Here is a 13,252-nt window from a genome sequence, read left to right as displayed (position 1 = left end):
TTAGAACATTCCACCTTCTCCCCATCACTGAAGTTCTAATCCATTAGCCAGCCTTGCAGGCATCTCTGTGGTTCCTGGGCCATTAGAACTTGTGCTCTTGAATATCAAGGTAGGTGGTTGGATTTATATCATGCTGCTGTTGGGTAAGTTCCTAAGCCAATATCATCAGTGACTTTATATAAAAAGACACTTTGGAAACAGAAACTATTGCCAAGGAAAATGCAATCGAAGTTTGCTAGCATTTCCACAGATAGTGAAGAAAGGTAATAGCAGAAAGGAGAATTAAAAGCCAAAGAAATACGAGGTGTAGTGACTGTAATTTGATAGGTTGGCTATACCAGTGATTGCAAACATGGTGGCATAAAAAGCACTCTCTCTTGGTTCTGGAGTCTGTGACTCTAAGAATCAGGGGATGTTTGCTTCTCTCTGGGCTGTGAGCAAAAATCTATTCCAAGACTTTCTCAGGCGTGGTGTTCTGCCAGCAACCTCTGCTCTTCCCTGGCCCCCAGGTGTGCTCTTATCATCCAGACCTCTGCACTTCATCCTCTTTCTGCATCAAAATTCCCATTTATATAAAGACACTAGGCATATTGGAACCCATCGTACTCCTATGAGACCTCAATGTATGTCATTACATCTGTAATGGTCCAAGATTTGAGTCTTTTTCTTAGAAACTTGGGGTTAGGGCTGAAAAATAGAATTCAGCCCATAACATTTAGTGTAGATGAAAAGTGAGAAAATTGGGCTAAATGGATGAATGAGTTGGATTTTGGTAACTTGAGACTCAGACTCAGACATGTCTTTGCCCCTAAACACACTGGCTATTTGCTCATGGAACTATATTGGCCCTGAAGCTTGGGTGAAAGCCCAATCCTTGAATGTAACATATTCTTTGTGAAGCACCATAAAATGAAATCGTTTTCTTCCATATAGCCATTTAGGAGTAACCAGACTTACCAAGAGACAAAACCATAAAGATGCATTTGCTAGTTTTCATGTATTCTACTGCTTCTTGGCTTTTATTGGCCAATGAATTAGAGATCCAGAAGAATGCATACAATTAAGAAAAAAAAACAATAGCTGATTTCTTATCCTTTATTAATGTGGGAAGACTTACTTTTGGAAGAATAAATAACTCAACATTTGCTTGAGTTACTTATTGTTATTTAAAACATCTTTCTGGGTTTGGGGCAGGGTTAGAAGCTCAACATCAAATGGCATGTTGAGCACAGGCTTAATTCTGAGTTAAATCCCTAACACCAAGGCATGCATAGACAGATGCATATAATTATGAGTATTCTCATTACTACAGACTTTCTAGTAATATGCCATTAATGATAGTTGAGGCTTTAGGGGTATTGAAAATATACATGATGATGAGGTGGAATGTAAAAACATGTCTACAAGGCAGATAAACTTCAAAAGAAAAGAGGATTTCAAGTTATAAATAAGTTCCACAGATGAATAACAAAAGAGTCATTGTTGAAAGCAGTACAAAAACTAAATAAAGAAATAAAATAGATCAGGATTATAATAGAAGTGCCCTCTCAGTATTAATAAACAATAAAATTAAAGGAATAAGATTTTTGTTTTTATAATCTTTGACATATTTTCAAAGATTAAAAATTCCCTGGTATTCACATAGAAAACAACATGTGAGATTTGCCAATATGCTTTAAATCTTCAACATACATACTCTGTGATCCAGTCATTCTAGACTTAAGAACTTCTCTGAAGAAGTCAATAAGGATTATGTGATAATATACTTAATGATAAGAAAAATAGAAACAAAATAATAGCTAATATTTAGTGAACTATGTTCTAATTACGATAATAAGTACTTTGCATGTATTAACTGGCTTAGTTTCTAAATACCTTGACATGAGTCCTTCTACCATTATTTATTACTATTTGGCAGGGATGTTAGCATTTTACAGCCTTGAAATCTGTTTTGTAGAGAAGTTAAGCAATTTAGCTAATTTCTTTGGAGATTATAAAAGGAAGTTCATTGTACCATTGTTGATAGTAATAAAAATGTGTGCATCACCTATCACATTAGGAGCATGGTTAACAAGAGTACATTTACACTCTACTAAAAATAATTAACCATACATAGAAAAAAGTATTAAAAAATAACTATGATTTATTGTCAAATGGAGAAAAATAACCACAAGCATTGAGTATACATCCTCAGAAGACTGGCTCCAGGATGCTTCCTACATATCATCAAACTACAAGGATGCCCACGTCTCTTGTATAGAATACTATGGTGTTTGCATAGAACCTGTGGGCATTCTCCCTTGAAATCACCCCCATCTCCTGATTCATAATATAATGTCCATATTACACATACAGGGCTTACATTGTATTGTTTATGAAGGAATGACAAGAAAAACATCTAGGTACATCTAGGTACTACACACTTTTTTCAGATATTCCAATCTATGGATGATTGGATCTGCATATTTAGAACTTGTGAATATAGGTCCCACTGGCACAGAATGCCACCTGAAATTAATTAAATATACAGCAGCATTTCAATTCTGTTTGTAAGTGTCACAGTTGATTCTCTTAGGAAAGATTACAAGCTCCACCGTGTGAGATGAACATTGTTTTAACTTTAATAGTAAACATGCGTTACTGCTATGGCTGTCTAGAAATGTGTGTCTCTTCTTCATCTGAATCCTACACTTTGTGATGTGACAAAATAGTCAGGCAAAGAGAATCCTTGGGATGGGGTCCATGTCCTGGTGACTTAGTCCTCAGGGTGCTACTTGCCCAGAAGTAGCATCTTCAGGTAGATGGTCTTAAAGTGGGACATTGCTAGCTCTCAGAGATAGCTGGCCTCTGAAGGAAATGGATGGAGTTCTTTTGAAAGCCGGTTCTTCTAGAAGCCTATGCTTAAGCCTCAAACATCCATTTTTTTTTCTGATAAAGCTTTAATCTCTTTCTTCTTCTGCAGTTCCTATTATCTATCATGAGACCTTACAAGAGCCAATGCTAGCCTGCCTCTGGTATTTCATCACAGCAACCAAAGTAGTACAATGTAAAATGACATTATTATCACTGAGGTTGCCATCAGAGAGCATTCATAAACAAGTGGGTTCCAGCGTCCTGATCCCAATTTTAGGACTCAGCCTTTGAAGCTAAGATTACAGTATGGAAAGGGCTGAGAAAAGGATGCCTCATTCTCTCCTACTCACCAAAACTGGTTAAGACACTGATCTTCAGCTAGAATAGAGGTGTAAGACAATGGACAGAGGGAGATCAGAGTAACACAGAGAAGTAAAACTCATTGGGAAAGAAATGTTTACCTAAGTAAACAATTACTTATTATGCTCTATGATTCCAAGCTACTCAAGCCTCAGTCTGTGGGTCCTGCAGTTTTCACCTTTATAGGCATGACTGATGGACTGGGATGAAATGCTATCCTGGATGATCAATTTAGCTTTAAATGTTCTGTCAGCAGAGGTGTGTTCTTGCACTTGTTGCTTGAGGTAGAATCACACTGTTTAGCCCAGGCTGGCTTAGATCTTACTCTATAGCTCAGGCTGGCTTAGATATCTCTCTGTAGCCCAGAATGGTTTTGAATTCCTGGTGGCTTTCCTGCCCCATCCTCCTAAGTTAACAAGAGTCACATGAGCCACCATCACCATGCCCAGACAATAGAATCCTTATAGTAGGTAGACTCCACAACAGAAGAAGAAAAGATGGTATAACTGTAGAAATCCTAGGAGAAAGGGAGAGACCTGGAGGTGGTCCATGGATGATCTTTGAAGGTGGAGGGACCATCATGGATCAAAGACTTCAGAGAGCTACTAGGAGCTAGAAAAGGCAAGCAAATGGATTCTTCCCTAGGAGTATAGAAGGAGCCAGCCTTGCCACTATCTTGAGTTTGCCCATGAAGGCCATGTCACACTTCTAGAATGACAATAAATCTGTGTTGGTTATGATAATGAGTCAGTGTTAATTCATTGTAATAGCAAAAGGAAATAATATATGATACTCAAAACTGTAATCAATCCCCCCACTTCTGAGTTGGAGGTGGTTAGATCAAGGGTTCAAGGCTAGCCTTGGTTACATAGTGAACTTAGGCCAGCCTGGACTGTGTGAGATTCTGCTTCAAAAACAAAAACAACAACAATTTTTTTTAAATATTGAAAAATTAAAAATCAATAAAAACAGTTTAAGAAAAGGGAAATGGCATAAATTTTTAAATGTTTACATCTTCACAAAAAGATCCATAGGATTCTATTAACTGCAGTTAGTGGGAGCGAATGAAGTTCTTTTCTTTTTGTATGTAATACCAGAAATTCTCTGCTTAAAGAAACCATCTTCTGTCTCAACCACAGTGAGAGTGCAGTGAGATTTTATTTACCTAACATTGTGGAAGCTGGCAAAAGCATTCTCAGTAAACACTACAAATACTGAAACACCCCCTTAAGATGCCAACAATCAACATTTCAATCATTTTCTTTTCAAATGATCACGGATTCCCATGTTTTTCAAATACTCCACCCAGCAAGATGCAGACCTCGAGTGTTTTAATCATAACTTTTCTTTTTGTCTTAAGAATGCATAGATATATACGACGAAATATTATATATAGCCCCATTTCTCACCCTCAACTCTTCCCATCACCTAAAACATATCCTTTTCCAAATTTAGAGACTTTTGTTTTATTTTAAGAACCCCACTAAATCTAATTAGCACTGCCCGTATGCGCACAGGCATGGAGCATGCATGAGAGTGTGGGTATCCTCCCAGAGGAATTACCTCAGTCAAGAATGAGTCTCCTCCCCACAGCAACTACCAACTGGAATAGTTCCATGCTTATTGGAGGGGCCTGGAGAGAACTGCCTCTGTCTATGCCAGAATCCGAACTGGCTTGATCATGTGCAAACAGCCACAAATGCCCTGGAACTCATAAATGCAAGGGCCACATCCTGTCCAGAAGATAGCATTTCACAGTACATCCTCATCCCAAGGCTCAAGTTTGTTCCTTCTCTTCATACATGTTTCCTGAACATATAGAATGATGGTTGCTATCCCTGCTGATCTAACCTTCTTCATTGTCTCTTCCCCTCACTTCTTTCTTCCTTCCTTGCTCTTCTTCCCTCCCTCCCTCCCTGTGTACACCCCTTTCCTCCCTTTCCTTTTCTCCTTTTCTTTTTCTTTCAGTCTATAACTGAAGCTATTGCCTGTGCCTGTATAAAAGAAGACCCAGGTATTCAAACACCCCTCCAGCACACTGAAATGTTGATATCAGGTTGCTAACTTGTATTTCAAACTTGCCTGAAGTTCTCTGGTGTCTGAATCCCTCAGGCAGATTATTCTAATTGCCTCTCTCCTACTGTCTGGATGGCTGGGTCACCTCCACCCACTCTTTCCCCTCCTGCTTGCAGCAAGCTCTGGCCTTTTGAAATTGCTGCTTCTAATGTGCTACCAAAATAGGGAATCAGAAAACTAAGCTTGTAACAATAGCTTCTGAAAGAAGAGCTGAGTTTCCTAAGTGGTTTTCTTGTGAGTAGCTCCCGGGAACATGTGCATTTACTTTGGGGGGTGGGTACCCATGGATTGGGGATATGCCTCCTGGATTGGTGAGACCAAGTCAGCTAATTATCAGGTTTTAAATTGTTTTGTTTTGTTTGTTCTGTCTGTCAAGCTATGAGTTCTAAAGGCAGTTGTACCCTATCAGTATAGATTGTAAATAGGATTGATTTCTCATGCACCTACTATGAGTCAGACACTACAAGTTCTACCTGCATGAGTGTCGGCTGGCATAGTGCATTCTGTAGAACGCATGCCAAACATGCCACTCTTCTCCCACTCAAAGGTGTGACATGAGAAACCTGAATATTGCTTGTCACTGAACGCACCTCCCTCTAAGGCTGGCACAAAAGGGCAGGGCAGTCTCTGCTGATTCTCAGGAACACAAATGCTAACAAATGCGTCTTGTTAGTCTGCTGTCAGGGGCAAAATGTGTATCAGGAAGGCTGTGTGTTTAAAGACACTAGAGTAATTCCCTTCTAATAAGTTTTCATCTTACTGAGAGGCTGAGATGCTGCCAGGAGCCTCCTAAGAGGTCGGCAGCTTATTGTATTGGAGTGTGGATGTGTGTGCATTTCTGAGAAAAGGCTAGCTGAGCCCCACCCATGTGGGCCCCTGGTCCTTAAAACAGAAGCCCAGAAATACTGGCAAGCTAATATAGGTCTCAAGCTCCTTTAAAATGCCCAGAAATGTGTTGCTAATGGGATCTCTCCCCTCCTTTTGAGGGTCCATTGTTTTGGAAGCCTGAGATTCAGTCAGTGCTGTATTAGCTTTTGTTTATTTCAGGTTTTCTTACAAATTCTCCATTCCTCCAGCCACCCATTGCAGAACACAAGCGAGAAGAGAATTTCTGAAAGCACCTCTGACTCCTGCAAAGGTCTGTGGTGGGTTTAATGGTCAAACACATGTCCCTTCCTTGGTTGACACCAGACCCAGACTCTCTTTTTCCTTGTGCTTGCGGCTTCTTTCATAAGAGGACTGCCTTGCCATCCCTTCCCTCTCTATACTGAAAAACGTTCTACTTTTTACTGATCTATATTTAAACTCTAAATTCTTTTCTTTACCCCCCAGGGATCACTAGGCAGCCTCCTCTGAACGAACAACAGCTAATGAAATAAAGAGAGGTCGTGTGATGTTTTTTTTTTTTTCAACAACAACAACAAAATACCATTTCAGCCTGCAGACTAATTCCATTTGTGATTTACAGGGTCTGCGCACCTTCCTGGAGAACCTCCCTGGGGAGAGGATGGATGGCCATCGCGATATTGCATGAAAATTAGTATCAGGCCACAAATTATTGGACCCCATTAGGAATTTCTTTTAGGTAAATTAAGGTTATATATCACAATCTTCCAAGAGCCTTGGATGTTTTGAAGCCTCCAAATTAAGAGAGCATTTAAGATTTCCTGTAATCTAATACTGGATAGGATTAAAATACAGGGCCTGGTTCTTACAACCCTGGCTTGGAGAGAAAGAGGGAGAGAGAGAAAAAAAAAGAGAAAAAAGAGAGAGAAGGAGAGAGCAAGAAGGACCCAGAAGAGGGGGGTCTCATAATCGATAGGTTTTTGGTAAAAAAAGGGGTCTTGTGGTTAGCATGTAACACACACCAAAAACACTAATGATTCTGTTCATCAGATAACCAGAAAATGTAGTAGTTTTGTATTGTGTCTTGCCATACATAATATGTGTATTTGTGTGTGCACCTACATGTGTATATGTGTGCTTGTGTATGTGTGTTCATCAGCATATGTGTGTTTGTGTATATAACTATATGTGTGTGTACCTGGTTGGTGTGTGTGTGTGTGTTTGTGTGTGTGTTTATGTGTGTGTGTGTGTGTGTGTGTGCCTGAATGTGCATTTCAAGCCACACAGGGCAGTTTATATTTCCTGCAGACAGACATATCTGTATTTATATTCCATCTGTTTACTCAGTAATCACATTTAAGCTGAATTTTTATTGTGTCTTCTACATCCTTTAAGCAGCAAGTTGATATTAAACTCTAGCATGTAGCATTGTTCATGCAGTATTGAAGAAATGTGTTCATTACTGTCCAGCACAACCATTTACATATTTTACATCTTATCTTAAGCTTATAAACATTTTAGCCATACCTGAGTGAAAAGTCTGTATTCTCTAGCAAGTTTCTGCCTAGTATCTTGCACTCTCCTTAAAAACTTTCCTTCATTGTCACCTAACCCTCTACATTCCAGGTGTTATGGTTTGAATTAAAACACCCCCACTCCAATAGACTTATGTGTTTGAATACTTGGTCCTTGGGGAGTGGCACTATTAGGAGGTGTGCTGTTGTTGGAGTAAGTAAGGCTTTGTTGGAGGAAAGTGTGTCACTAGGGGGCTTTAAGGTTGAAGAAGTTCAAGCCAGTTCTCAGCACCTCACCTACCTGCATGCGCCTGTGCTTCCTGCCATGATGATAATGGACTAAAGCTCTGAACGGTAACCGGCCCCAGTGAAATGTTTTCTTTTATAAGTGTTGCCATGGACATGGTGTCTCTTCACAGCAGCGAAACCCTAACCATGACACCTGGGTATGCCGAACTCACATGACCATCAGCTGAGAGTTTAAATTCCATATTGTAAATGAGAGAGCGGCCCTGAAGCTGCTTGCTCCTAATGGTGATTATGTTCGAGGAGAACAGGTGAGTGTAGCAGAGTTTTTCTGGCTCTTTTACTCCTCTCTCCTCATCTAAACACCCATAAAGTCCATCTCTCATGAGGAGCATCTGGATCTCCTAGATGATGTCACGTAAGAGCTTTGGACTGGAAGAAGAGACAAGCTTCCACTTCCAGAACCGCCACTGTCGGGCAAGGCTTAATTGACTGGGGTCCAGCCATCAGCTGTATGTAATCTCAGCTCTGGCTCTCTATCATGTGTCACCTGGCCTCATATTCCCAGGTCTCTTAAACTGATACAGTTGTTCCTTCACATCTGCAGAGGACTGGAGCCAGGACCTCCACACACAGCAAACTCTGCCACTGCTTCAGTCCTCTGGACAGTAAAAGCTGAGCATGGCAATGTTTGCTGGTAAAGCTTGTGCTCAGTGGAACACTGGTAGAGGCCAGTGTATCCTGGAGTCTTACTGGCCAGCCAGTCTAGCCAAAACCACGAGCTCCAAGTCCTTGTCTCAACAAATAAGATGAAGATTGATAGAAGATTTCCAAGTGTTAGAATGCAGGCTTGCACCTTTAGGCTTCAACCCTTCAGCCTGAATCAGGCCACACCTCCCCGCAGCTCTCTAGGACAGAAAGTAGTCTGTGCTGTGACTTGACAGCTCTCAGTTTATGGTACCTGGCTCCTCCATGCTCTTTGTCACCTATGCTACATTAAGTCACCTGATTTTTTTTAAGATTTATTTATTAATTGTTTACACAACAATCTGCCTGCATGTGTGCCTGTACAACAGAGAGGGCACCAGATCTCATTATAGATGGTTATGAGTCACCATGTGGTTTCTGGGGATTGAACTCAGGGCCCTTGGAAGAACAACCAGTGTTCTTAACCTCTGAGCCATCTCTCCAGCCCAAGTCACCTGATTTAAAACTTACCACCACCTCTAAGAGGTTATAAAAAGTTTAGAAAAGTTAGGCCTTTCATTTGTTTAGGGGGGAGGCTGTGGCTTTAAACACTGCTTGGGGGCATTTACTCGGGGAGGTGTTCTGAAGGAGGCAAAGAGGCTCCTCTGGTCCAGGCTACCATGGTGAGACTCTCTCTTTCTCTACTTTTTTCTCTCTCTCTTTTTATTTTTCAGTCTTAATTCTCACTCTTAATGAGGCTTTTCTCCAGATATTAAAGGGAAGTGTCTTTCTCTGTTTTTTTAAAGATAATTTAATTATTTATTCACTTAACATCCCAAGTGCAGTCCCCTCCCTCTTCTCCTCCCAGTCAGTCCCATTGTCCTCCCCTCCTCCTCCCTTCCCTTTTACCTTTCCCCACAGAAAAGAAGATTCCCTGTTCCTTCATATAAACCATCTCCAGCACATCAAGTTTCACCAGGATTGAGCAATCCTCTTCCAATGAAACCAGCCATAAGGAAGTCATTCAAAAGCAGGCAATAGAGTCCACATCAGAACCCCCCCACACACACACATACACACACTCTGCTTTGTAGGTGACCCACATGAACACCACGCTGCCCATTAGCCACATATGTGCAGGGGGCCTATGTCCAGACCATGCACGCTCCTTCGTTGATGTCTTAGTCTCTGTAAGCATCCATGGGTCTGGGTTAGTTGTCTCTGTTGGTCTTCTTGTGAGGTTCCTGTCCCCTCCAGGTTCTTCCATCTTTCCCCTAACACTTCCACAAGACCCCTGGAGCTCCGTCCCATGCTTGGCTGTGAGTACAGCATCTGTCTCCATCCACTGCTGGGTGGAGCCTCGCAGATGACAGTCAAGTTAGGCTCCTCTCTGCAAGCACAGCAGAGCATCATTAATAGTGTCAGAGTCTGGCTCTCTACCATGGGATGGGTATCAAGTTGGGCCAGTCATTGGTTGGACCTTCCCTCAATCTCTGTTCCCTCTCTATCCCTGCATGTCTTATAGGCAGGGTAAATTTGGATCAAAGGTTTTGTGGGTGGGTTGTTGTTCCCCTCTCTTCACTAGGAGTCCTGCCTGGCCAGAAGGTGGTTGCTTCAATCTCCATGTCCCTCCTTCCCCTTCTAGGAGTCTTAGCTAAGGTAGCCTCCATATCCTCCCGGGAGCCTACCCTTTCGTATGTCTCTTTCTCTTGAACCCTCCACAATGATTAGATTTTCATGTACTATACTGTTTCTGCCTAGAGCTCCCCCTCCAACCTTGGGGCTTGACCATGGACTTTAGGCCCATTCATTCTAATGAACCTTATTCCTGGAAGTAATTATGAATTATGTTTCAGCTTCCTCTCTGGACTCAAGCACTTTTATAATACCAGCATCAACCTCTGACCTCCACATGTGTACACAATGGCAAACATACTAGCAAACAAACGTGCATACACATGAACATATAAACAGATCTCTCTTTCTCACACATACACATGCACAAATATGCACTCTACTCGAGCACATGCACACACACAGCATAGTTTTTGCCTAGAACCTGTGCATATCCTTCAGTATAAATCAAACCAACTTTAGATTGTTATAGTACTAATGCAATGTCAATGCTCCATAAATGCATGTTTTCCTGCATTACTGGCTAACAATGGCAAGGAAATGCCAATATGTGTTTAGTATAAATGAAGCTCTTTTCTTATTTGTTTATTATTTTATTGAAATGATTTCAATCCAAAGTTAATCAAATCTTTAGATACTAATCACAAGAGCCCAGAGGAAACAGTGCCCAACTGTCAGTTCCACTTTAGAGTATGAAATCGGGGGTTCAAAGAAGTTAAACGACCTGGCTAATAGAGGAACTGAGATTCGAACATAGTCCCCAGTAGTGGACTATCTACCAGACTCAGTTTCTTTGTTGGATGGATTTCTACATTTACTTCTGGCTGTGCTAGTTCGCGGTAATTTCTATCTCTATTGTGCATGTCAAGTTTTCAACAGAAAGCCAAAACCTTGCCATTCTTTGTTGATCACAGATCCATTGGGGATTCTGTAGCAGAGCTTACAGTGCTTACAACTACAATCTCACACTTAAGTTAACACAAACCATAGGCTAAATGTTGCCTTCAAAAAAGTCACTATCCATTCTCAATGGCAATATTACTAGTGAGATTCTGTTTTTGTTATTTTTAAGGTTTATTTTGTTTACCATTTCTGTGTGTGTGTGTGTGTGTGTGTGTGTGTGTGTGTGTGTGTGTGTTAGGGGGTGCATGCAGGCCACAACATGCATATGGAGGTCAGAAGAAAGTGTTGTGGAGTCAGTTTTTCCCTCTCACCTTTACATTGGCTCTAGGGATAGACTTTAAGATGCCAAGTTTTCATGGCAAATAGCTTGACCTGCTGAGGCCTCTTATAGGACTCTTTGTTCTTAATTTATGCCAATGTGCCCAAAATGCCCACTTTCTAGAAATGTTACTTTTCTTTTTTTTTTTGAGTTATTTTCTTTAATTATTTTTATTAATTACACTTTACTCACTTTGTATCCCAACTGTAGCCCCTCCCTCTTCCCCTCCCAATCCTGCTCTCCCTCCCTCATCTCCTCCCATGCCCCTCCCCCAGTCCACTGATAGGGGAGGACCTCCTCCCCTTCCTTCTGATCCTAGTCTATCAGGTCTCATCAGGAGTGGCTACATTGTCTTACTCTGTGGCCTGGTAAGGCTGCACCCCCTTCAGGGGGAGGGAATCAAAGAGCAGGCCACTGAGTTCATGTCGTCAGAGACAGTCAAGAAGGTAATTTTTATGTCAGCAAATGATGCTGCATTAGAGATATCAGAACAGATGCAGTCACCAGCAAGCAGGAAAGAAGAGTAGAGGAAGCACCCTCACTTTCCCCTGGGATTTTTTTATACTTAGGCTATTTCCTTTTTTTAAAATTTTTATTAATTACACTTTGTATCACCCCATAAATCCCTCCCTCCTCCCCTCCTAATCTCACCTTCTCTCCCCCTTCTTCACAAATGCCCCTCCCCAAGTCCACTGATAGGGGAGGTCCTCCTCTACTTCCTTCTGATCTTAGTCTATCAGATCACACCAGGAGTGGCTGCCTTGTCATCTTCTGTGGCCTGGTAAGGCTGCTCCCCCCTCAGGGGGAGGTGATCAAAGAGCAGGCCAATCAGTTCATGTCAGAGGCAGTCCCTGTTCCCATTACTAGGGAACCAACTTACTTTTCTAAAAATTCAAATTTTTAGATTTTGCTAAAATGAAGCCTTTACACACATTACTGGGTTGAACTTGGTTTATCTCCTGACTCCTGAGACATATGTTGAATGGAGTCTTGGTCTCCAATGAGTTTTAAAAACAATCACAGAAAACTTAGGAAGGGGGGCGGTCCCACTGCAAGAAGGAGGACCTCAGGACTAGTGAAGATGCTGGGACCCTGGCCTCTGTTCTCTGCTTCCTGGTTTCCAGCCAGTAGGTGTCATCTGGCAGGCACTTCTGCCATGGTATCCATGGGCCAGATAACCAGTTGTTTACTTAAATATTTGAAATCATGAACCAAAATACACCTTCCCTCTTTTTAAGAGTTTCCTCATCTCCTTTCTGCGCTCCCACCAGGCCAGCAAGCAGGCATGGCCTTGACATACAGAACCACACCAGCAAGTTTGTAGACCTATAGATGCCACAGAAATGCTGTGTGAGCAACTGAATCACTGCTGCTAAGGACCACGTGTCCATCCAGATGAGTGTAGCCTACGTTGACAGGATCACAGACCAGTTTAATGGACACCTTAAAACCTATGTTATTTGTGGGGCCATTTGCAGAATGGGTGAGTCAGATGATCTATTCTCCAGTTGAGTAAAGTTAATGGAATTGTCTCAGAGAACTTTTGATCAGAAGAGATCAGAAATATTTGTCACAATTAAAAGTGAGAAAGTTAAAAAACAAAACAAAACAAACACCTTTCCTCAGGCATTTGGTTATAGTTACAGAAGGCTAACATAGACATTTATTAAAAATCAACATCTGAAAAAAGGTGTGTTCATATTTAGGTGGTCCGGCCTTAAAAGCCTTTGGTTATTGCTGTCATTACATCTTTAAAAAATGAATTTCTATGAAAACAATAAAGAACAATAAACTAAACAACAAATAATGAACA

At 41.3% G+C, this 13,252-nt stretch overlaps 1 pseudogene; it reads left to right on the top strand.

Moving 5' to 3' along the window:
* Positions 1-12,645: 12,645 nt before the first annotated feature.
* Positions 12,646-12,986, top strand: LOC110555403 (small ribosomal subunit protein eS21-like; annotated as a pseudogene).
* The last annotated feature ends 266 nt before the right edge of the window (positions 12,987-13,252 follow it).

Source organism: Meriones unguiculatus, chromosome 12, assembly GCF_030254825.1.
Source record: "Meriones unguiculatus strain TT.TT164.6M chromosome 12, Bangor_MerUng_6.1, whole genome shotgun sequence".
Lineage (NCBI taxonomy): Eukaryota > Metazoa > Chordata > Mammalia > Rodentia > Muridae > Meriones > Meriones unguiculatus.
The sequence above is the reverse complement of the archived record's forward strand: the minus strand, read 5'-3'. Positions and strand labels throughout refer to the sequence as shown.